A 23,653-nucleotide genomic window follows, 5' to 3' on the forward strand; every position below is an offset into this window, starting at 1 on the left:
AAATATTAGGTCAATCTCTTTGACTGCGTAAGCGGTTTGTTTGTCAGAGGTCAGAGATGGTATCAGGATCGTTGTGCTTCAACCCAATTGCCCAGCTAAGTCAACAGCATTATTCCAGGGACACACTTCATTTGATTTTTTTTTTGGAGGGCTGGAAAGAAAGATGCTTGGCTGTCCTGGTTATATTTACTCAATTTGAGTAACCTACTTCCATAAGAGGGCATGCACAGCAGTCTGCCTGTAGCTGTCACTGAGTGAAGCACACAGAATCCCCCTCGAGGTAACAGGTAAGAATGTACGTCTTATTAACAAAACACCTATAGTCTGTTTTGTTCATACTGTTTATACTTTATGAGAATTTGTAAATATTATAACATTAATTTCTTGTTCTAAAAGGGATCTATACATTTGACTTACAATTTTACAGTGACAGAAGTATGTTTAGATAGTGATTTCCACATAATTGTACAGTGTGAAGAGAAAACAAAGTAGTAGTGTGGCACTGGAATCCTTTGTGTCACTCCACGTTTTGCAGTTGTCTGTATCAAGTTGTTTGCACTGGCTTTAATAGGAATCACACTTATTCTGCATTGCCAAATTATTATTTATATATATTCAGTATAAGTTCCTTATCTCGTGCTCATTTAATTTACTGTGTCCCACACACCTTATTTTGTTGCATGTGCGCACACACACACACACACACACACACACACACACACACACACACACACACACACACACACACACACACAAAATCCCTGACTTACTGAGCCTTCCCAAGTAATACATTTCAAGTAGATAAACATAATAATTCTGTCATTTTGAAAACTGGTAATAATCATTTATTTAAATATATACAGACTCATATTGCTGGTTCTAAACAAGTTAACCAATCCTAAACATTTAGCTGATGAATAAATATACTAAAGAAAAAAATAGGTCAAGGTTCTCAAGGTCAGGTGCAATTTAGTACTCATTTATATCTGCTATTATAATAAGATAAATCACAATCTATAAATCAAAACAACTGTCCATGGCAATACTACATTCCACGAAATTAAATAAAAAAAAAATATTCTGGAGTAATTGTATATGAGACCATACAGGATTTTAAATAACTGTATTCTATAGACCACTATTGTGTGTGTGCGTGTGTGTGTGTGTGTGTGTGTGTGTGTGTGTGTGTGTGTGTGTGTGTGTGTGTGTGTGTGTGTATGTGTGTGTGTGGGTGTGTGTGTTTCTTGTATTACACTGGTAATACAGCTTCTCTTGCTCAGACTTACTGGAAAGCTGTTGCCACTAGTGATAAGATGGTGGTGTTTCTGTCTCAAATACTAGGTCAGTTTCATTTCCTGGTCTTTGGGGAAAATGTAAGTATACAGGCTAATATGAACACATTTTAACAGCATTAGTTTGAAGAATGTAAAAAAGTAAGAAAAATAATTTGTCATGCAGTTTATTTCTTTATGCAGATCTTTAAATGCAAATGTACATCTGTGCATATAATCTGCACATTTTAAATGTTATGCCTTATTTGTTTGCTTGTTTGTTTGTTTGTTTGTTAATTTGGTGTGTTGACTGGTCCAAGGACTCTTGTCAGCTGCACCCAAGCCAAAGGCACAAAGATAAATTGTTTATTTATCTCTCTCTCTGTATATATATATATATATATATATATATATATATATATATATATATATATATATATGTTGTTGTTGTGTCTTTCGGCTTTTCCCGGTTAGGAGTCGCCACAGCGGAACTCCGGTCCGCTAATGATTGGTAGTTGATTTTTACGTGCCGAGTTACCAGCCCTGACTCACAACCTTCAATGAAAGTATGCCCATTCACGCATGTCTCCAGGCAGAAGACGCTCTAGCTGAGAATCGAACCGGACTTGGACAAAGGCATTTTAATTAGGACAATTGTTTTAGGCCAGTAAGTCATACAAGATATGTAGGTATATTTGTGTGTGTGTGTATATGTATGCATGTATATCTATCTATCTATATATATATATATATATATAAATATATATATATATATATATATATATATATATGTATGTATATACATTTGCTTATTCATACATGTGACTATAGCCACAAATAGCAGACAACTATTACAATTTTCTGAACTACTCACCACAACCATTTGTCCTACATGTACTGACACTCCTTGATTAGGTTTTCATTTTCTCTCACTATCTATATATAATGTATATCTGTATACATGTGTCTATAGGTATAGCTATTGAAGTGTGTGCATATGTGTGTGTGTGTGTGTGTGTGTGTGTGTGTGTGTGTGTGTGTGTGTGTGTGTATATATATATATATATATATATATATATATATATATATATATATATATATAAACTCTTACTAAACATCCTTAAATCTCTGGCATTAGACTCCCAGGCAATCCAGTGGTTTAATTCATACTTAGAAAATAGACAGCAAGCAGTTCTTTGGGACAATCACATATCCTCTCAGCTTTCCATTAAAATTGGAGTCCCAGAAGGTTCCATTCTTGGACCACTCCTCTTCTCTATTTTTATTAATGTTCTAAATATGTCCCTTCCACAAACCACCTGCATTCAATATGCAGATGATTCAACACTGATATGTTCAGCACCTTCCCCAGCTGAACTTCAGACTAATACCCAAAAAGTATTTACAGCAGTTGAAAACTGGTTCTATCAATACTGTCTCCTTCTTAACCCCCAAAAAACTAAATTATTACTATTCACACCTACACAGAAATCCTCTACTTTTGACTTCAATATAGCATCTAACAATGGTACAATAATATCCCCTGACTCTACCACCAGATTTCTAGGTGTCACAATAGATCATTATCTTAACTTTGATTCTCATATTAACTTAACCATCAAGTCAGTCAATAGAAAACTTGGATCTCTATATAGGCTTAAACCCTTCCTCACTGCTTCAGCTAGAACTACTATCGCACAAATGCACCTGCTCTCTACCCTTCTCTATGCCTCACCAATTTTTACCAACTTATCTAAATCTAATATCAATAAACTGGCAACTTCATACAACAACATTGCCAGATTTGCCACAGGAGTTCCTTTTTGCACCCACCATTGCATAAATCTTAAACAACTTGGTTGGCTGGAATTACAAAATCAACTGTTGCTACAAAAACTTAGCATCACCCACAAAATCTTCTGTCACCCCATGAATGCTGCCATACTCTGCACTCTTATTAGCCCTTATAAAAACCTCTCTTCCTTACGCTCAGCCATCAAGCTCCCAGCGGCCTCCCATAAATCCCACAACAAAGCTGGGGACTGTTTGTTCTCCAACTCTATTGGTCCTATTTGGAACAAGCTTCCAAGCGAACTTACAGCACTGGCCTCCACACCCATTTTCAAGAAGAATCTAAAAACCTTCCTTAATTCCCAATGGCTCTGCCCTTGTACTAACCCTGACTGACACTTTTAATGGCTCCTGTCTCACACCTGTTCTTTGACTATAATTCCTACTATTTCTGCTGTTCTACAGTGACACACAAAAAAAAAATTCTGAAATAATTAGTGTTAGTCCCCCTTATGTAACTGACTTAAACAAATTCTGTCTTGTGTATATCAATGCTACATATGTTTCTCTCATTTTAGCAATACCTTTGTTTAGCAATTTTTCCCCTGATGTATTTTTGTTGGCTGTTCTACTAGCATTGTTTTTACTACTTTTTTTTACAAATTTTACTATTCCATTAGTGGAGCTTTTCTCCCCGGGCCTCTACTGAAAATGGACATGCATCCAACTAGACTAGCCCGGTCAACAAATGTAAAATATATATATATATATATATATATATATATATATATATATATATATATATAAGGTATCAATACTATTGGTCGAATGCTCATTTTGTTAAAGGGAAAAAAAGTAAGTGTAATCAAAAATCAGCTGATTGCACACTGGCTTTTTAAGTGTTTGGAAGAGGACAGTGGGAACTGGGGAATTTGCTCTTTCTCAGCTGTAGTATGATCTCAGAGTTGGTATATATATATATATGGTTCTAGGTCATAAGATCGACAGCCACTTTCACCGACAACAGAAACATCGACACCACATTATCGACAAACCATAAACACGACACCTCACATGCCCGACAAACAAGTAACCGACGGTCCACAAACACAAAACCCCATACACTGCACACACCACAATAACAACAATCAACTAACAAAACACATCCCCTTATCCAAAAACCACACAGAACACAAGCACACCAAAATCCTCACAAACCCACACTAAACCTCACACACACAACTATGTACAACCCTAACCCAAACCCTTACCCTAAGGTCCGTCACTATCGCACACTCAGCTAACCCGCTAACCCTAACTCACTTAACCCACCCCTAACCCAAAAAATACCACTACCGCACACTTACATAACCCGCGCCCTAACCCTAACTCACTTAACCCGCCCCTAACCCAAAAAATACCACTACCGCACCCTTACCTAACCCGCGCCCTAACCCTAACTCACTTAACCCACCCCTATCCCCACAGACTGTCACTATCCACACTTACCTTACTCGCACCCTAACGTCCGTCACCACCGCATACTCACACAGCCTTCTTTCCAAGTCACTATCCCCTGGCATCGGCGTTTTAATCTGTAGCGTCGGTCTTCCGAGTGTCGATCATCTGGCGCCCGCTAATCCGTTGACGGTGATGTCGGCTGTCGATCTTCTAACCTAGACCCATATATATATATATATATATATATATATATATATATATATATATATATATATATATATATAAAATTAGCAGAGATTTTTTGGGGGTTGCAGGCAGGCTTGACCCCCTGCAAAAAATCTTTTTACGTTTTATTTTTTTTTTATTTTCGAGTGGCTGGTATTTAAGCATTTGTACTTGATCATTAGCCAGTCAATGCTTTAATTTCTTGATGTACAGACATATATCAATATATATGTGTGTGCATGTTTGTGTGCTTTTTGCAAGTTGAAGCAAACGCTGAAAGTATCAGTTGTAGTAAAACAGAGATGTATTTTGTATGCCACAAGATAAATGAAAATAACTGACCAACTGGCTTTCAGTTCAAAAGAAAGCAGTACCTTTAATTACCGCCCACCAGCTATATAAGCTCTACAGACCTTGTCAGACACTCATGCAGTCACCATAAAGTTCCAGGCTCCTGGCCTTACCTAGGCCCTGATTTCAGCTCTGTGTTGTAGATATTTCCTCTAGGTGTACTCCACAATAGCCCAAGTGGGTTATGATATTACAAACCACAAAGGTTTTCAGGTAAGCTCCTGTTTACTGTATTCTGAACATCCAATTATTTATGGTCTGTATCTTTTCTTGCTGAAGCTTTACTATCTCTCTTCCTATAAGATATCCAAAATACTTGGCTTCCTCCATACCCAATTTACATTCTTTAGCATTCAATCATGCCGTCTGTCTTACAGATCCTAAAACAGCCTGCACGTTTGGTAAGTGAGACTCTCTCCTAGTCCTCTTGAGTGAATGACTGTATCAATTAGGTATACTCAAGCATATCAGGAGCGAGGCTTCAGTGTTTTATCCATTTTCCTCTGAAAGGTAGGAAAGGTAGCTGGAGTATCATGCAAGCCAAATGTTAACATTGTATACTGAAATTATTTATTTCTATTTACGTATTTATTTCCATTTGTTGGTTGGGATCGGGAAAGTCTGACTGGGCAAAAACGTGTTTTTAGGGGAGGGTCAGGGTGAAAAGCTCTGCACAAAATTACGCAATGTTATACATTAATGTAAAGGAAAACATCAAATACAATAACAATACAGAGAAAAAAATAGGCCATCATGGGGTCAAAGGGTGTTTTTTCTTTGGCAGAGGGGGTAAGTAGTATCTGCCAGTATCTCTTTGACAAGTATAGTGTTGTCAAGTATCTGGCTTTTTCTAAGTTCTCTGTCTAGCCATTAATTCCTGGCATAGGGTAGCTATCAAACTTTGAACTGTCATTCAGTTTCCAAAAGTCATTACAATTTCTAAAACCTCCCATCAGGTGTCACTTCACAATGTTCTCAAGGTAATTTTTTTGACAACCATATGTCGACCACATAGCAAGGTGCTTATGACTGGAAATCTGATCATAATTTTTTTGTGTTATAAACTAGGTTCTAACAGAACCTCATGCTGCAAGTGAGACAGCAGTTAACAGATAACTTCATCAGTAAGTGAGTAACAGCTTTAAAAGCTGTAACACACACACATCATGTTGCCATACAGTCTTTTTTAAGCAAGCTTTCACATGGTGCACCTGAAAGGCCCTGTGTATTACAAAGGATCATGCTCGGCTCTCTGATGACCTTTGCTATGTGTTCTCAAACTGGATGCCAGAATTCACTTCTTACATGAAGTTTTTTGACATTTATTTCAAAAACATGACATAATGCCTATGATTGGACAGCTGATTATTATCATCTATATCTCCTTTTGACTCCAGTTTAAGAGGTCACATCCGATAAAAATGCCCTTGGGCCCAGCTTACTTATATAAAATGAAATGAATAAAATTAAAAGACATCATGTTATATTCAATAACTATGAATGATATTTTAGAAAGTTATTTTTTAAACCATCTTTTCTATGTGAGGTTAAGTAGCCCTGATTTAGTAGTGAGTTAACTGGTAAAATGTGGTGTCACACTAAGACAAATACTTTTTGTTCAGTAGTAGTCCTGGTAAGCCTGCCTCATTCAGCAGTATGATGAATAGTGTTTCTGAGTGTGAGCACAGCACTGCATGTGTTGTGATGTGACCTAAACAAGTACTGCTTACAGTGCAGCAAGCTATAACTCTGAATGTGGGTATTTAAATGGGGTAATACTGCTGTCTCCAGTAAACTGGAAAAATGGAGGCAAAATTGAAACTAGTTGTTATGAATGGTGGAGTGAGTGTCACTGTGCCAGATTAGTGTGTTGGGATAACTGTGTTTTACAGAGTTAGGAACAATTTATAGATGTAAGGATAGCATACTTTAAAGAATGTGTGATGCTGTTTTCATATCAGAGGAAGAACATCTGTCCAAAAAGGTGATTTTTATGGAGTAAAGACAGGAGGATTGTAAGTTAAAGGACTGGATAAGGTTCACTTTATAGCAGGTTATATGACAACTGGTACATCTTAGATTTTGAACCTCTGAAGGATTATAGGAAAATAACTTCAAAAGGCAAGTGTGGCAGGAATGTTTTCCCACTGATATGTAGGTACATATTATGCTGTGTACTTTTTTTTAGCTTTGTTTCTGCCATTTACCAAGATAGTCTGTCTCCAGATGTATTGTTACACAGAATGTCAGTTTGTCTCTTTCTTCATGGAGTTACTGTAGTGGCTTTGGTTTCTCTTTTACAGAAATTTCAAGGCTGTATGAAGAGCTGGTAGTCTAATTGACTGTAAGACAGAACATTTATAGTTAGACTAGCATTTGATTCAACAATTCAGTGTTACTTTAAGGTCTCAAATTAACCAAGATGCTTTGTTGCTTTATTGTCATCTACTCATTCAGTTCAGGGCAGAGTATATGTCGCATGTTTAAAGAATAGTAATAAGGAGCACATTCTATGTAATGCAGACTGTATTCAGGAAACACTGGCCCAGTTGACATGGGATCACCAAAGGGCTGCCGCAACTTTACAGTCATAGGGATCAGCCTTGAAGCTGATAGCCATTCTTGGACATTTTGCTTACTTTGTTGGAGAGTGCTATTGTGGAGAAGTGGTCATTCAGAGCTCTGTTTAGGATTTGTATACTGGATTTTGAGGATGGTGAATTAGCTGGTAACTATTCTAGTCTGGTGTCTTTACCAGAGATAAAGAGGTTGTGTTTGTCTCAGCAGTGGTCTCAGCACAGCAACATAAACAGGACATGTTGGAGCGACAGATATGTTTTTCAGAGAATTCCCATTCTCTGGAACAGGCCTCCCATCCCATGTGAATCAGAATTCCTCCGTAACCCTATTTAAGTGCTATTAGAACCAATGGATGGTAATTCAAAATTCATCCATGGGCTGCTGCTTTTGTCTCTAAATGACAGAAGCAATCAGTAAATCACCCCTATATAAATAAAATGTGTGGGTCCCATTTGAGTTACACGGATAGGGAAAAAGGCCCTATAAGTCGTTTGCCTAATATACACCCATGAACCTGTGAACCTATAACTATATGCACTCATTTTAACCTGAAAGTCAACAGGGGATTAAGGAAACAATTTATTTTGCAGCCACTAAAGATGATGTGACAATATCTGTCATCTGTTCCTAATTTTCAGGAATGTCCCTCATTTTAAATCTGTGGATTGTCCTTCTTTAATAAGTAACATAGCAATGAAAATTACAGTTACAACATAATGTCAGATAATATGGTTATAAACTTATTCTACAGAAAATGCATATTAATACACATGCTTTTTCTATTAATTTTTTAAGTGAACACAGACAATGCTTAAAAAGTACCCCTGATTTTAGGGTTTTGTTTCTAATTAGTAAAACATTGAAAGCTAAGATTGCGACATGACTGTCATGTTCAAGGCTGAATAACATGACACTTTTTAACTAGGGTAAGAGGGACAATGAAAGAAGACTGTATACTCAGGCAGTATTTATTTTTTTTTTGTTCCACTGTAAAACACTCCAGTTGTGAGTGCTCTGACTGCTTTATTTAAGTGCCTTTTCTCGAGCCACCTAGCAGTTAGAGAACAGAGAAGGTGTCCTAATGCTTTGAAAGCTCCAGTGGTCATATCCTAGGCAGGATATAACACAAATAGCTTAGGCTACTGCAACAAAGATCTGATGTTGAACTTATGTTTATACTACATGGCCAGAGTTTGGAGTTTATGACTTGCTGAAGTATTTTTACAGCTGGTACTATTTCAAACACCTTATAGGTTCATAGGAAGGACTCATACCCTGTACCATGGGCACAAGAAGCACTCATTGACAACTCAAAGCTTTAGTCCTCAGTGTTAATTAGATTCACATAACTCTGATGAAGTGGTATGGGGTAATGGTAAGATATCAAGCTCTGTACAGAAATGCATGTCAAGGAGGGGGTCAAGGTAGATATTCAAGGGAAAAAAAAAATATATATATATATATATATATATATATATATATATATATATATATATATATATATATATAGTCTATATTAAATCAGCGAACACTGATTTATCGACCCTCTTTAACCAAACACTCGGAACAGAGATTTTTTTCCCAGGGGAAAAATATTGCTAGGCCGTTTTCGAGACTTTGCCATTTCCTCCACTGTGGTGTGATCTCAGAGTTAGTATATTTAAGTTGGGGGGTGTGGGGGGGTGAAGTTCCCCGCTTTATTTACTGTTTTGAAGGGTTTTATTTTCCGAGTGTTCAGGATTTTAAGCTTTCACTTAAAGAGGGTCGATTAATCAACGTTCGCTTTTTTAAGAATTCGCTGATTTAACATAGACCTTCCCCCGGATTCATGAAGCTCAGCACAAGGCCGGTGTAAGGCTTGCACCAGCCGTGCGGCATATATATGGAGTAGTAGCGCCATATGCATATTAATGAAGGTGTGCAGCCGCCACAGCCACGTGCATAGGAAATGTGCGTGAGTGCATGGGGCATACCGAAGTTGTGGAGGGAGGCATGTCAATGTCGGCTGTCGATGAGCATCCGAAACTGCTGAATAGTATAGTCCGCCTGCAGTAATACTCGCACCTATCAGTGTCCGTGGAGACTGAAACATATACAAAGCATGCAAGATAGTCCCTGCAAAGAGAAAATGAAGAAGCAAACACAAATGCACGATAGGGAATAACAGGCCCCTACCCTTGAACAAATGACAGAAAAAATGCGTGCCCGTGGTCCAACGTAGTGTTTATAGCTATACCATGTGGAAGTGAAACATATCATATGCTAGGGCGCCACCAGGAGGTACGTCCAGCCCAATGGAGAGGGTCACCAGCTGACCCATAATGTGAGGGAGGGTACATAGGTGTGCAGATGTGTCCATAACAAAATACACGAGGAGAAAAGTAGATATATGTAGTGACTGTCATGTCCGAATCATATCCCACAAGGAATGTAATAGTCACATACAAAAGGTATGTCTGTATCCCACATAACAAATGTGATAGGGAATAGAATACACATGTAAACTAATCAGGAGCATAGAAACAGCTACAACAATAAGGACACATGTAGGCCGAAAGGAACAGTATGACCCGTACCATCGACTAAGAATACCACCTGTCCCACTTTGCAAGCGACAGTACCGCCGCGGCCAGATGTGTCCTGATACAAGCATGTAAACATGGCAAATGTGCAGAGATTATAGGACATAATTATCCCTCAGACGTCATGTAATAGTGGCATTAAACAGTTGTTCTCCACACGTATATTACATAAATGTCATAAGAAAAAGAATAAGCCACTGAAATGCTACAAGACTAAAGCTTAGATATAGGCAAGAGTTGTAAGTTCTATCTGCCGAACTGACCGTGGGTATGTGTCGGCGTGGAAAATGTGTTGTCTCCACCGCAAAAGTTACATTGCGGCCAATTGAAAAGGTGGAAACAGTACCATAGACTGTGGAGAGGCATTGTCCACAACAGTCAGATATGTGGAAGGAATAGCATGGACATCGGAAAAGGTGCCTTCCCCCCAATGAGTACAATAGGTGTGCAAATCCCGGGAGTCATCGGTAGAAGCCAAACTAGTATGTGACACAGCCGAACGGGTAGTACCCGGGTATACCAACTAAGTAATGAAAGTGAAGTATGGGCGTGTACCTATGTGTGTGAGGTATAGCACGTGGGAAGCAAACATGGCAGGGTAGTCCACACAACCATAAAGGTACCCGACACCTGTAGGGCAGTCAATGTGCTACTCTGGCCCATAATGTGAGGGAGGGTACATAGGTGTGCAGATGTGTCCATAACAAAATACACGAGGAGAAAAGTAGATATATGTAGTGACTGTCATGTCCGAATCATGTCCATACATATGTCATGGCCCAACAACAAAAGTAGTGAGCTATCGGATGTGAGTAAATTGCATGTGAGGGGTGGATGGGTAATGGTAAAACCCGCAAAGGCGATACTGTGTCATATGCAGAAAAGGTGAACCAGAGGTATAGGAGGGGGCAGCGGGTGAAGTGGACATAAACACAAACATATGGAGAAACAGCTGCAAGACGAGCAGACAGGCCATAGTGTAGAACACAGTCCCACAAACATATGTATCATGTAAATGTGCGATCAAAATGTATAGATATGTCACCGTCACATACCCACAGGTTGGTCCTGATGGAACTGGCCATAACAAATGCAACACACCTGGCTGCATAATGGGCTACCCAGCATACCCTCCACATCACACAACCCAACCCTGTAACAGAACGTCCACTAAATCCACCCATACGTGGCCCACTGGTCCGTTGCAGACACAGCTACACATACCGACCCCTACGCATATGTAGTAGGTATTGTCACCCTAGTCAGTGTCAGGATAGCAAACCATGTATTCCCTGCATGTTAAACCCCCTGCACATTTTCATAAAGCCAAAATACATTTTGATATCGTTTCTGTGTGGAATGGTCCAATTTCCGGAATATCCCTTACGGGATAAGTAACCTGTGTAAATAGTAGAACGGGTATGATGACAAGATGTCCAATCCTGTACATATCTGGACACAAGTCAGAACGTGAAGTACAGGTCCAAGACACTGTCCAGACCTGAGTGGTCAAGCATAACCCAGTACCCAGGATAAAACACCTTCCCGTGACGCACGTGTCCCCACACAAATATGCGGGAGAATATATCGCGCACTCGCATAGTGGCAAACGGCAGAAGGGTGAGGAAGACACCCGACATTAACAGGAGAACCCTGATGAAGTGCGAGGGATACCTAGTGTCTGCCGGCATGACCGACCATACCTGACAACCCGTGTGAGTTAGATATCCAGACAGAGCCGTGACTACAAGTGAGACAAAGGTACAACAGCAGGTACAATATGCAAAGATAGCTGTTAGAAGTTATTCATGTATGTGCAGTCTGAGTACCCGGGAAATCCACTGGGCGAAGAAGTGCCCAGTAACAGCGGAGGCCTGGGTAGAAAAGCCCCACAAGCAATACAAGGAAATAAAGGCTACATAATGTTAAAGGTAAAATACAAGAGTAAAAGGCATACAGTCAGGAAATACACATGCATAACATGTGCATAATAAGACAGTGCAAATCCAGAGTTTGTAGTGGTAATGCAGAAATGTACAACAATGACATACTGGGAGTCAAGTGAGTGTCAGCTAAGTCTGGTTAAGCTGGAGGGTAGAGAGGAGCAGGAGTATGGAGAGCTCAGAGGAGTGAGATCCGTAGAATGTATAACAGGTGCAAGCAGGAATATATCCATGTGGATGGATAAACATAGATATATCATAGAATGACAGTTTGCACAATGGCATTAATGTCCGGAGTATGAAGTCTGAAACTCAACTGTCTGCCAGCACATCCCAACATCTGTCCCTAATGCTGAGCTACTGTTGTGCCAGAACACAACAGCGTATTACAGAGGTTCGTACCATATCACTCAACTGTCCAGATATTCGCAGAATGACCTAAGTGTTGGCTCATAGTGTTGTGTGCCTCCGACAACCTGCATCTGTCCGGTAAATAGGTGTGGATTGACATCACAAAATAATGAGTATAGCACTCCACATCCCGCAGAAGAGTCATGACAATGCAAAACCTAGTATTCTATCAACGTTATAAGCTTGTAAGGAAACTAGTTAAAATGTGTCCCTCTTACTCTCCCCATCATGTAGGGTTTGCGCAGATTTGTTGCTCAAAGAGGTCCATACATATGTACAGTAACAAGCCATGACATTTGTGTAATGTACAACTGCATACCTGTAGTCACAACATGTCCAAGAAAATAATCCCTGTATGAATGAATACAGGTAATAGTCAAATGTGAATGGGAACCCCCCCCTCCTCACCGTGGAGTATGGACCATAACAACCCCACCCATAATATGTACAGCCAACAGAATAAGCTCCTGATAGGTGCCCAAACACGTGTCTATAAATACAGGTAAAATTTTCATAATAGGGAGATGCTCCCTGTCCACATGCTTCATCTGACATTTGAACTCGGCCAGGGAAGTTCCATTCACCAGGCGGACAAGCCCATACCCAGATCACTACATGAACACCCTGACAATCACAAACGTGTATGTGATACGACTATATGCTGTGGTGTTCTGCATATCCTCGGAGTGATTAACAATGCAGCTGGGGTCCACAGCAGTAGGCAATATGGAATGTGTAATATGTAGTACCGCATTTCTCACAGCAGGGGAATGGATGCCTGTGTTGTAAGTGAAGCGGTGAGGCGTATGTTGATATAGCTAAGTACTATGGGTATGCATATCAATGAGGCAGAACAGCAACAGAATACTGTTTCCGGCATCCGTCCAACTTGAATGCAGTCCCGGTTGACCTACGACCACTGCAGATATCCCTGTAAAGTGTAATGAATGCGTTCGTGCTGTACACACAGTTAAATACGTAAAGGTGAACCATGTGTTTCACACCAGTCCGTAAACCGGACTACAGATGAGTAAGTGTTACGGTCAGATGTATGAAAGGCCGTGCAAGCACACATTTATTAAACAGATGTAACCCACAACATGTAAATGGAAGTGCGCCTGTGCGTGTGTGATCCGCTCACAGCATAGTAAATGAATGCTGTTTCCCCCACATTAGCTATACATGGCTCAAACCTGTTAACCCCGTAAAGTATGAAACTACCAGTACAAATAGGGACAAACCCCAGATATGTGCCAGAACAAACATAGAAAGTGGATAAAATAACGAGTGTGTCAGTAGCATGGATTCTCTGAAGGGTATGCAGTCGTAACCTGAACTGCTTGCCAGTATTTCCCAACGTAAGTCTTAAATGAAATGCCACTACATTGCCAGATAGACACAAGTTTATGAAAAACACACCGAAGATAAAGAGGCAACCAGCTGTACACTCTGCGACAATCTGTACAGTGGAAAGGTATGGTATGGATATAGATATATGTGTATACACATAATCCACAGACATAAACCAAAGCAAATTATGAAATGAGGACTGTACATGTATATATGTATACACAACAAACATATGTCCCGTAGATATGACATATGTACATAAATAGGCCACGGCATAGCTAATATGGGTAGACAAACAGACATGCACGAAAGGTGAATAAACCGCTGCCTTCCAAACCATTGGCCAGAAAGTGACAGTCCAGCAAGTTCTACACTTTAAACATGCATATAGGTGTCCATTGCAGGACCCCAAAAATTGATCCATACGTAGTGTCAACCGTCATTGACGCAAAATAAGTGACCTCAGCAAATACGATATAGCTGTACATGCAACAGTAGCAGGTGCAAGGGTAATGACACATGTGTCGATAGAATGTATGACGTACGAACTGATATCCGGAGAGTGGGGAGTGCATATAAGTGTCTCCACACTTCAGTACTGCTCACATTAAACATGTGTAATGGGTACTGTGGAGGGGTGTCAGGTATGGGAATCACGGGTATGCAGAAATGGGCCTAGGTGTTGTTTGGCAGAGATTTAGTAGGCCCGCCCCGTGGGAGTGATGTGGGTATAGCACACGCCTATATTCTCAATAATGGGGCAAACCATCCACTGGATATTGCGTAAACCATTGTGGGAATATGTAGGGCCCTATATCAGTGTCATGTAGGCGATTATCATGGATGGACATGCGTACGACCAAGATGGTAACCATAACTGGCAAACTGTCAGAATAAGACAGCTGCACTAAGGCATAGTACATGAAATACAAATAGGGACTATATTAGATATACCCCAGACAAAGTCAGAACATTGATAGAATACTGGCGTAGCCAGGAATACGAATGTTATGAGTGTTACTAATCATGACATAGAAACGTCAGTCACTATTATCTAACCGCACAGTTCGTAATGCCTTGCCAGTAATTTACCAGAAAGGCACATTACTATGACAAATGTAACAAGAGCAAAGGTCAAACGTCAGGGCGTTTACCCATAATGTGTACATGTTAGGGGTATGAAGGTAACCTGTCCAAAATACATGTACAGAACTAGTGATACTAGGTGGACAGGTGAGAAGAAAGACATCAGGACAAATGACAAAACCTGTACAAGTCATACACATGTACTCCAACAAATGTGAATGACAACGTATGCCCTGTGAAAGTCAATGTGGAAGGTTAATAGACTCAAAAGAAATGTGTCCCTCAGGGTGTCATGCAGTGTCACCGTTACAATGTCCAGTCCCCCATACTCGTACATGAGCTCTGCCACTGACCGAAAGCGCAAATACCGGCGTACACATACGATACATGATAGACTAATTAGTGTGGATAAGCAGCTGTTGGCCTGTGTGAGGAATACAACCCTCTGGGTGGGTGTGTCCTGCAATATAAATGTAATGGCATGTGGCCTGTGATGCCGCCATACAGTGTGTGTATTGGTGTCAGAAAGTTGATATATTGTATCAGACACATACTCCGCAACTGTACAGATTTACTCAGAATGTGCAGAGTTCTGCCTCATATGTTTGGTGTGTTCCACGTAACATCAGTACCATTCTGGCAAATTCCTGATAACTGAAGTCATGAAATAATGACAAACATGTGAGTTTAAGACACCAAATCCATCAGAAAAGTCATACTAATGCAAACCCTATTATTGTATCAACTATCTACGTTTGTAAGAGCAACATGTCAATACTGCCCCTATGTGTCCCACTATCAGTTAAGGCTTTGTCCAGATGTTTGCTCTAGGAGGTGGAGTGGTATGATCAGAAACAGATACATGTGTGAGGAAACAGCATTATCGACTGCAAGATAACGCAGAAGGTGTGAAAAGCGCTGCAGTAGGATGTTCAGTACTGTCCGCAGGTATGTGCTGACATGTCAAATGACACAGCAGTCTACATGAAGTACTTATAGGGCTGTCACCTTTACAAATGATGATAGTGGGACATACCCACAGCCATGCACACAGCACAAATAGACATTCACACAGCAAAACTAAACCATGATACATGAAGCCTCCGGCGTGTACGAGTAGAGTGAGGATAGACATCTGCCAAGCTATACAGCAAACGCCTGTAAGGGCGTGTAACACCGCCCGTAGCACGGACGTTGCATGGACAATGTTGGGATTTGCAACATACCCCATTGGTATGTGAAAGCTATGCAAATATGCAATACATGAAACAGTCAGCTGTCCATGCAAGAGCAGAGTTATGGGCTGAAAAAAAAAAAAAAAAAAATATATATATATATATATATATATATATAAAGATACAGACATACACACACAGACACACACACACACACACACACACACACACACACACACACACACACACACACACACACACACACACACACACGTGGCAGGGTTGTGAGCAGAACACAAATGTAACCACTGTACCACACAACAGTATTACGCAGTGACAGAACGTGCAACCATGAGTAGTAGATCACGGAAATCACACAGGCATACATCTAGCCTGTAGACAGCGGCATCAAAGGCAAAGATGCCGCACAGATGTTATGGTGAGTGAATACTGTAAAAGCAATGTACTGTTGTCATGCAGCTGGAAACACACACACACACTTAGCAGGGCTGGGAATCGAACTTACACATAACTACCCTATCACACGACAGCATGACGCATTTACAGAATGTGCTACCAAGATTACTAAACACAGCAGACCCACAGGCATTCTTCTAGGTGCATGTCAACATCTGCAAAGGCAAAGACGTCAGCAGAATATATCTGTGGTGCGAAGCATCTAAAAGCATAACCTGAGTCCCCAGGTGGACGGGAGCATGCACACACACACACACACACACACACACACACACACACACACACACACACACACACACACACACACACACACACACACACACCCTTGGCAGGACTGGGAATCGAACTTACACCTAACTACCCTATCACACTACAGCATGACACATTTACAGAATGTGCTACCGAGATTACTAAACACAGCAGCCAACAGGCATTCTTCTACGTGCTTGTCAACATCCGCAAAGGCAAAGACGTCAGCAGGATATATCTGTGGTGCGAAGCGCCTAAAAGCATAACCTGAGTCCCCAGGTGGACAGGAGCACACACACACACACACACACACACACACACACACACACACACACACACACACTTGGCAGGGCTGGGAATCAAACTTACACCTAACTACCCTATCACACTACAGCATGACGCATTTACAGAATGTGCTACCGAGATTACTAAACACAGCAGACCCACAGGCATTCTTCTAGGTGCGTGTCAACATCCGCAAAGGCAAAGACGTCAGCAAGATATAGCTGTGGTGCGAAGCGTCTAAAAGCATAACCTGAGTCCCCAGGCAGACGGGAGCATGCATACACACACACACACACACACACACACACACACACACACACACACACACACACACACACACTCACACACACTTGGCAGGGCTGGGAATCGAACTTACACCTAACTACCCTATCACACTACAGCATGACGCATTTACAGAATGCGCTACCGAGATTACTAAACACAGCAGACCCACAGGCATTCTTCTAGGTGCGTGTCAACATCCACAAAGGCAAAGATGTCAGCAGGATATATCTGTGGTGCAAAGCATCTAAAAGCATAACCTGAGTCCCCAGGCGGACGGGAGCATGCACACACACACACACACACACACACACACACACACACACACACACACACACACACACACACACACACACACACACACACTTGGCAGGGCTGGGAATCGAACTTACACCTAACTACCTTATCACACTACAGCATGACACATTTACAGAATGCGCTAGCGAGATTACTAAACACAACAGACCCACAGGCATTCTTCTACGTGCGTGTCAACATCCGCAAAGGCAAAGACGTCAGCAGGATATATCTGTGGTGCAAAGCATCTAAAAGTATAACCTGAGTCCCCAGGTGGACAGGAGCATGCACACACACACACACACACACACACACACACACACACACACACACACACACACACACACACACACACTTGGCAGGGCTGGGAATCGAACTTACACCTAACTACCCTATCACACTACAGCATGACGCATTTACAGAATGCGCTACCAAGATTACTAAACACAGCAGACACACAGGCATTCTTCTAGGTGCGTGTCAACATCTGCAAAGGCAAAGACGTCAGCAGGATATATCTGTGGTGCGAAGTGTCTGAAAGCATAACCTGAGTCCCCAGGCAGATGGGAGCATACACACACACACTTCGCAGGGCTGGGAATCGAACTTACACCTAACTACCCTATCACACTACAGCATGACGCATTTACAGAATGCGCTACCGAGATTACTAAACACAGCAGACCCACAGGCATTCTTCTAGGCACATGTCAACATCTGTAAATGCCAGGACGCCGGCAGGGATTGTATAGAGAGTGTATGATCAGACATAGTACTGTCCCACGGTAGACGTATACAACCACACGGCAGTGGTGTACTCGGGGCAACTATACACGTATGGAGCACTACAACAACAATACATAGACACAGTATGCACCACAGACAGTACACCCTTCCAGATAGTCACCCAGTGTGTACTCGGTAGGCATCCATCCTGACGTTGAAGACGGACATCCGTTGCCTGGATGACCACCATGGCAATACAGGATGTCAATGGCCATGCCCATGCACAGAGGGACATCACTGGCCATGGCCGCACACCTGGTAATATATGTCAGTTCGGACTGTACTGTGTGTCGATCTACACAACGGCGTACTGGGCATGCTCACGCACTTAGCTGTTGCAAAGGGCCATCTTGCATGCAGATGGAGTGTAAACACGGAAGGTCTCAGTTTGGACTGTACCATGTGTCCATCTACACAACTGCGTACATGGACTGTACTGTGTGTCCATCTACACAACAGCATACTGGGCATGCTCACACACTTGGCTGTAGCAAAGGGCCATCTTGCATGCAGATGGAGTGTAAACACGGAAGGTCTCAGATTGGACTGTACCGTGTGTCCATCTACACAACTGCGTACATGGACTGTACTGTGTGTCCTTCTACACAACAGCATACTGGGCATGCTCACACACTTAGCTGTTGCAAAGGGATGTCTTGCATGCAGATGGAGTGTAAACACAGAAGGTCTCAGATTGGACTGTACCGTGTGTCCATCTACACAACTGCATACATGGACTGTACTGTGTGTCCATCTACACAACAGCATACTGGGCATGCTCACACAATTAGCTGTTGCAAAGGCCTGTCATGCATGCAGATGGAGTGTACACACAGAAAGGCACAGTACAGAAGGACACAGTAAGGTATAACTGTCCTCACACACAGGGCAGTCACACATGCAGTGACCTGTACACACACAGCTGCTATCACAGCTGTCACAGGTGCAGGTCACCTGTGTACACTGTAGCTGTTAAGTCATTACCATGTCGTCGGTGCAGCACTACACAGCCTTACAGTACCACAACACCATGTGACACATGACCACTGGGCTGTACAGAGGTGTACACCATCTGTGCAGAGTACACATGTAACAACAGGGATCCAACAGGTGTTATGCATTGCAATGATACCAGTATACATGAACAGGTCGGCTCAAGACATACCACGGCCCTTACACAGCTGTGACACATGACTGTTGCTGTACACCAATGAACACACATCTGGATATGTCATACATGTGATTGTGTGGATGTGTGCATGGACTGCACACACAACACATACATACACAGCCTTTGATGTACCTTGTGCATAACAGTGGCCTAATCAATGCTACACACGCAAATGGAAGGTGGGTCCATGTCTGTTGAATGCTTACACTACAGGGGGTAGCAATGTTGACCGGGACACATACCCTTGTACTGGTCGCCTGTGACACCCATGTGTTATGTATGTCAACACACATGTCCAACAATAGCAATGCATGCAAACATGGCAACAGGAGACACATGTGACATCTGTACTGTGCATGCAGCAACCATGCATGTGCAGTGGCCGATGTCCGTAACATAGTTGCACCTAACTACGACATGCAGTCGCAATGCAGACCCATCATTGACATCTGTATACGGTGACATACAAACAGCACGTATGGAGAGATGTGTGTACATAACATGGTGAATCACCTGTGTAGATGTATGTGTGCATGGGGTGGCTCACAGTTGTGTCACACACCATCCTATCATGCCATGTGCAAACAGTACGCTATGTCGCTGTTACGTGACGGTGCTGACATAATGCATACACAGCGGTCAGGTGTTACCAACTATATGTCACATGGCACCTGTAACACCTACAACCTCCCGTGTGCATATAGCAGCACATTTGCCAGATATAGCGTTGGTACACATAATGCAATCAATACCGCTGCATGTCTAGCAAACGTGTCATCATATGGCAGGTGTATCATTCCCAGCCCTGCCATGTGTGTCTGAATGTGTGACCAGAGATGCCACATATCATGGGGAATATGTCCTAGTTGTTACACATCCCTGTACACCATTGTAGAGATCTGTACACACGTCAGTGTGGGAACCATGACATCGGCCGGTGTGGTGCATCACACACGTCAGCTGTCCGTATACACATGTGTGGTCACCACAGTGTGTGTGTGTCTGTATGTATGCCTGGTGCTTGGTGTGAGGATGTATGCTAATATACGGTGAGAAATGGTCACTAACCCCATGTGGTGACTAACCCGTAATGGTGATGCAGGGCACTACCCTGTTGATGCCATAGGTCCCAGCCATACTGGCTACCTGTGCATGTTCCTTCTCTGTGACACATCGTGTGGGTGCATAGTACTGTGAGGGTGATGACCACATAGGCAAGGGTCCCCACCTGCACACTATGGGGTGTGTGTTATAGTGGTGTACACCCCGTGAATGTGGCCATGTTCCCGTACTGTTACAGGGTCCTACTGCTGCACAGTGTGGCCTCCAGCTACCAAGTGACACCTCACATCATCATTGGCCAGACCGCTGTGTACAACCCCTGCACCATGTCACCATACCTGTAATGTGTTCTGCTATGTATGTCATGTCTCTGTCCAGTGTAGCCTGTGGCACTGACCACATGCGTCAGGTGCAGTTTATGTGCGGACATCTGTGTCATGTTGGTGTTTCCAACAGTCAGGTTGAGGGTACATGTAGCATGCTGCTATTGCCAGACGTGCCTGTGAGTAAACCACAGTTACACGTGGGGGACTGCAAACACTGCTACCTGTAGGTACATGCAAGTACACCATAGGAGGGAACCAGGGTATCACAACTAACATGGTGCTACAGATGTAACCAAGACACATACCATGAACACATCACAATGCATGCTGCACCTGCACTACATGGTATGATCGGTGCATGTCAACAGTACACAACCTATGTCACATACACATCTCTCAGTATTCACACACAACCACTGCAACATACACATCCCTCACTATGCATACACAGGTAATATTACATACACCTCTCACAATTCTGTTCACCCTGTGCATCAGAATATTTGTGCATAACCCTGCACCGATGGTGTGGATGACAGGGATGCGGCACAGGCTTCATCATATGCACAGGGTGTTATGTTTGCCAGGGGCATAGGCTGCATCAATGGATAACATCATGTGTGTGTGTAAGGGCCGGTGAGTTGATTGGACATTTCTGTTCAGAATGCATGTGGATGTTGTGGAGCCCTACAGTTGTGTTTGCTGTGTGCGTGTGTGTGTGTACACAGTTCTGCCATTTGTGAGGCCTACACGGGGTATAATTGACAGCCCCAGATTGTACAGAGCAGGTTGTACAGCTCACTGTGTCCGTCCATGGCCTCGTGACTTGTGCCTGCCTGGGGTTGCATGGGCACTGCCAAGTGGGGGTACAGAGTGGCTACTGTCCGACGACACATGTCTGCTGGAACTGTGTCCCCACTGAGAATGTCCAGGGCCACATCCACGTGGCCTGCTGTGTCCTATTGTTGACAGCACAGCACCAGCTGCACTGCTACTGAGACCGGCACTATGGGAGTGGGCATGTGAGGTGGCATGCTCACGTCGACCTACACTAGGTTGTGTTGCTGGCATACGTCCACGTGGCCTACGCCTCACTCCTAGCAGATGTTCCAGCACAGACAGCTCCCGCTACCGGATTGCCATGCCTCGGTCAAGGATTCCGACCATTTCACCCAATCGCCTATCCAGAACATCAGCAATCTGCTGTTGAGCATTTGCCAATGCCTGGATGTTGTCATTTAGGGTATGGATAGCAGCCCTCTGCAGCCTCTGCCCTTCTCTGTTCTGCCATTCAGTACGTGCCTGTGCCGCCATAACAGTCTGGAACATGCGTCTGGTGATACCAGCTGCTGCACTCTGTCCTGCAGGTGCATGTCTGCCAGAGGTCCTCCAACGAGCAGCACCGGCCACATGCCTGTGTGGCACATCTGCAGTCATTACACTGACACCATGGTGTGTAGACACACCTTCTGTAGCCACCACATGTTCCTGTTCCTGTTTGTAACAGACGCTGACTGTCCTTCCTCTATGGCCACTGGTGATGTGGTATGTGTTGGCAGCAGAACTGTGTGTGGGGAAGAGGGGGACATAGCTGGGATGGTAACCATTGGCACAGATTCAGCCCCTGACAACCCTGCCTGTACCTCATGCATATGTTCATCACCGCTAGTATCTGTGGGGACACTAACATCAGATGGACCGCAGGAGGGTAATGCACCTACATCACCTGTGAATGCAAAGAAATACTGTAAAGTACAATAGACACAGACACAGACACACACACACACACACACACACACACACACACACACACACACACACACACACACACACACACACACACACACACACACACACACACACACACACACACACACACAGACACACACACAAACACAGTCACACACATACACACACAAACACAGACACACACACATATAAACACAGACACACACACACACACAAACACACACACACACACACACACAAACACAGACACACACACACACAAACACAGACACACACAGACACACCATGCATGTGATTTGTCAGATGGCATGCAGCATGCCTGCGATACAGCAGAGGGCATGCAGCTCAGACATTAATAGTGTTAGTAAGCATACCTCCCTGGGGTGCACACTACAGCAAGCAGGTGTCATATCAGTAGCCATGCAGTTCACACAATCATGGTAGTATGCATGCATCCCCGTGATACACTGTGTGGCCCAGAACAGGATAACAGTACACATGGCTGATGTGACCTTGACATGTAATCTGCTGACATGTGCATTAACATGCATACATGTCTGACACAATGGTGTCCTGACACATGCACAGCATCATAATGGGCTTCACATTGCAGTGTTGTGTGTATGCCCTACAGATAGAATGCATGTTTAGCAAATGTGCATGAGCATGGGAGGGTAGTGTGAGCCGTCTACATTGCTATACAGTGTGAAGTACAGACACTGTGCCATTGCATGGCATCATGA

The 23,653-nt window shown here is 42.8% G+C and overlaps 1 protein-coding gene across 1 annotated transcript in view; it reads left to right on the top strand.

Moving 5' to 3' along the window:
• Positions 1–213: 213 nt before the first annotated feature.
• Positions 214–23,653, top strand: part of LOC122801073 (claudin-15-like) — a 405,386-nt gene continuing 381,946 nt past the window's right edge. The window contains exon 1 of the mRNA XM_044070576.1: positions 214–287. The gene's annotated coding sequence lies outside the window, so the exon portion shown is untranslated. The remainder of the gene's footprint in view (positions 288–23,653) is intronic.

The sequence above is a fragment of the Protopterus annectens genome, chromosome 4.part1, assembly GCF_019279795.1.
Source record: "Protopterus annectens isolate FY-2018-M chromosome 4.part1, PAN1.0, whole genome shotgun sequence".
Taxonomy (NCBI): domain Eukaryota; kingdom Metazoa; phylum Chordata; order Ceratodontiformes; family Protopteridae; genus Protopterus; species Protopterus annectens.